The 3,876-nt window shown below is 45.3% G+C and overlaps 1 pseudogene; it reads right to left on the reverse strand.

The window, feature by feature from the left end:
- Positions 1–1,184: 1,184 nt before the first annotated feature.
- On the reverse strand, positions 1,185–2,676 carry Eno1-ps9 (enolase 1, pseudogene 9; annotated as a pseudogene).
- Between the last annotated feature and the right edge of the window lie 1,200 nt (positions 2,677–3,876).

The raw sequence follows: 3,876 nt of genomic DNA on the forward strand, positions 1-3,876 counted from the left end.
TGGAGTCAAAAAAGGAACGAGATTAAAATACACACATGCACACAATGGATAGAACTGGAGGATATAATACTGCCTAAATAAGCCACTCGGGTAAGTGCACGCACATGCTATGACATCCCTTGTATGTGGACGATGAAGAATCAGTAACATGGAACATACAAGTAGAGCAGTAGTTCTCAGATGCTGAGGAGGAAATAACGTTCTGCAAAGGCTTGTAACTGGGTACAGTATGAATGGCTGAGAGAAGAAACGTGCCAGTCACTCCGATTGATCATTATACAAGGTACTCATGTGTACAAAGTTCATATCAAGCCCCATAAATATGTATAATCATATAAGAATGAAGAACTTCTAAAAGTCATCTTTTATTCAATCCTCTCTTTCAAAGAGAAGTCATTCAATCAAAAGAAAATGGAATTAAGATATTTGGGGGGGAACCTCCTGTTACAAATCTTAGACTATAAAATTTCATTCAGCGATGACAAAGAGGCGTGTGTGTGTGTGTGTGTGTGTGTGTGTGTGTGTGTGTGTGTGTGTGATGTAATAAAAATATGCTGTACTTTAACATCGGTAATGGATGTAAAATTCTTTACCAAAAGTGTCTTGGAAATGATGCATTTAAAGGCCAAATTTGACATGAATTATACCTCAATAAGGCTGTTTAAAAAATGAAAGAAAAAGTATATGAAAGAATTCTTAGGAAAATCATTGCCAGTAAATCTTCCTTGAAATAAGTTTTGACAGTATATATTCATGCAGTGGAAAAGCGATCTAGACAAGAAATGTGGTACCACCTAAGGAAACGAGCTATGTACAAGTGGACAAATGTGGGTTACTTTTTCTAATTTATGTAAAATACTCGAATAAGGCAGCAGTGATTACAGTCTATTGTTTGTAGCCTGTTCATACTTTTTCTGGGGGGGGGGCTTCTAGGGCTTTTAGTTTTGCTTGTAAACCGCTTGGGGGGGCTCTTAACGGTGGGCACCCTAGAGATCACACTGGAATTCTGAGGGCTCCAGACACTGGCTGGGAAGTCAGGTGACAGAAACAATGATTCAGACAAATCACGTGATTACAAAGCTGCGGTCTCTAGCAAGGGTCCATGTGGTCAGGGGGGGACGTCTAAGGAAGCAGTGACATGGGAGGGACAAGCACTGGGCTGGCCTTGAGCTGCCTGGATGATATCAGAGACAGAGGATCTGGTAGCTCCAGGGATCTCCAATCCATGCCTTACTTGGCAAAGGTTTGCTGAAGAACCTGCCAGCAAACTTGGCTTTGCTGCCCAGCTCTTTCTCGACTCTAAGGATCTGATTGTACTTGGCCAGGCGCTCAGATCGGCAGGGGGCACCAGTCTTGATCAGCCCAGTGCAAAGCCACACCACCAGGTCAGTCATGAAAGCGTCCTTAGTCTCCCCAGATCAATGGGACACCATGACACCCTAGCCATTGGACTAGGCCAGCTTACACCCCTGCAAAGACTCGGTCACAGGGCCAATCTGGTTCACTTTGACAGGAGCAGTTGCAGGACTTCTCACCTGCAGCCTTGGCAATCCGTTTATAGTTGATTGTTGTGAGGTCATCCCCCACCACCTGGATGCCTGCACTAGCTGTGAACTTCTGCCAAGCATCCCAGTCATCCTGGTCAAAGGGGTCTTCAATGGACACCACTGGGTAGTCCTTGATGAAGGACTTGTACAGGTCAGCCAGCTGGTCTGGTGAGATGTACCAGCTGGAGTCATCCGGAGACTTGAAGTCCAGGTCATCCTTGCCAGCTCTGTAGAACTCGGAGGCAGCCACATCCATGCCGATGACAACCTGATCAGTGTAGCCAGCCTTTGCAATTGCAGTATTGAGCAGCTCCAGGGCTTCTTTGTTCTCCAGGATGTTAGGTGCTAATCCACCCTCACCACCCACATTGGTGGCGTCTTTCCTATACTTCTCCTTGATGACATTCTTCAGGTTGTGGTAAGCCTCTGTTCCAGTGCACATGACTTACCGGAAACAGGATGTCCCCACAGGCAGGATCATGAACTCTTGCATGGCTAGCTTGTTGCCAGCATGTGGACTGCCATTGATCACATTGAAAGCTGAGACCAGCAGGATGACTTCAGGATTGAAGGCCAAGTCAGCAATGTAAGGGTACAGGGGCACCACCCCCTTTTCCATGGCACCAGCTTTACAGACAGCCAGGGACACTACCAGGATGGCATTTGCACCAAATTTAGATTTATTCTCGGTGCCATCCATCTCGATCATCAGCTAGTCAATTTTCTCTTGCTTCACAGCATTCAGTTTCTTGCTAACCAGAGCAGGTGCAATAGTGTTATTGATGTGCTTAACAGCCTTTGAGACATCCTTACCCAAGAAGCAGGTCTTATCATTGTCTCAGAGTTCTAGGGCTTCGTAGATGCAAGTGGAGGCATTGCTGGGCACCACAGCTCGAAAGAGACCTTTTGCGGTGTAGAGATCTACTTCGACAGTGGGATTCCCACGGGGGTCAAAGATCTCTCTGGCATAGATCCTGAGAATAGAGATGGTGAACTTCTCACAGTCGGATCGCTGCGAAAGAAGGAAAGAGGGTTCTGTAGACACCTAAGAGAGCGTTAAGGACGGGCGTGAGCGTGACTCTGTACCGGAGCACCGCCTGTTGGCACTTGAAATAAGTGTCAAGAGCATCCAATAGGATGGGAGCGATTAGAAATGCTATCTTCATTAAATGGTAGTATCACACAAAGGAGGATGGTGCCACTTGGTGGATGTAGAATCTCTGAGAATATTTTGTAAAGATGTCAAAGAAAACAATAGATGGCTATAAGGAATGAAATAAAAACAACTTATAAAAATAGATTACTGAACTGAGAACGGGACTCCCATTGAAGGAATCAGAGAAAGAACTTGAAGAGCTTGAAGGAGCCCGAGACCCCTTATGAACAACAATGCCAAGCAACCAGAGCTTCCAGGGACTAAGCCACTACCTAAAGACTATACATGGACTGACCCTGGACTCTGACCTCATAGGTAGCAATGAATATCCTAGTAAGAGCACCAGTGTAAGGGGAAGCCCTGGGTCCTGCTAAGACTGAACCCCCAGTGAACTAGATTGTTGGGGGGAGGGCGGCAATGGGGGGAGGATGGGGAGGGGAACACCCATGAAGAAGGGGAGGAGGAGGGATTATGGGGATGTTTGCCCGGAAACCGGGAAAGGGAATAACACTCGAAATGTAAATAAGAAATACTCAAGTTAATAAAAAAAAAAGAAAAAGAAATCATAATTTCACACAAAAAAATAGATTACGGGGAAGTCAGGTCACAAGGATGCTTGGCAAGTAGATGTCTGTTTTTCAGTTTTTCTCTCCTCCTCCTCCTCCTCTTCCTCTTCCTTCTCCTCTTCCTCCTCCTTCTCCTCCTCTTCTTCTTCCTCTTCTTCCTCCTCCTTCTTTTATATGTAAAACTTACAGTTTATTCTTAAGGGGGAAAGCTGCTCATTCAGTTTCTTTTTTTTCCAACGTAATATTTTTATTAATTCTTTGGAGATTTCACACCATCCCCCACCCTTTGACTTCCCCTCAAACAGAAGAAAGTTCAGTTTGTGTTATCTATGTACTCATTGGAACATGGACCAACTCTCAGTGTCCTGCTCCTTAAATAGAGCTGAGTCCTTTCCCTCTCTCACTCCTGCTGGAAGCCATCACTGTGGAGAGCAACCCTTCAGCACCCTATCACAGTTTTTAAGAGTTCTCTTCCATTGTTTCCTGCTTAGGCTGTTGCTGTTTTGAGGAAGGGGGAGGTTGGGGTGGAGGTAAGGGTTGTCACACAAGGCTTCCATGGCTCTTTATTAGCTGTGTATCTGTAGTCATCAATATCACTGACAAAGTA

Source organism: Rattus norvegicus, chromosome 1 (genome assembly GCF_036323735.1).
Source record: "Rattus norvegicus strain BN/NHsdMcwi chromosome 1, GRCr8, whole genome shotgun sequence".
NCBI classification, from domain to species: Eukaryota; Metazoa; Chordata; class Mammalia; order Rodentia; family Muridae; genus Rattus; species Rattus norvegicus.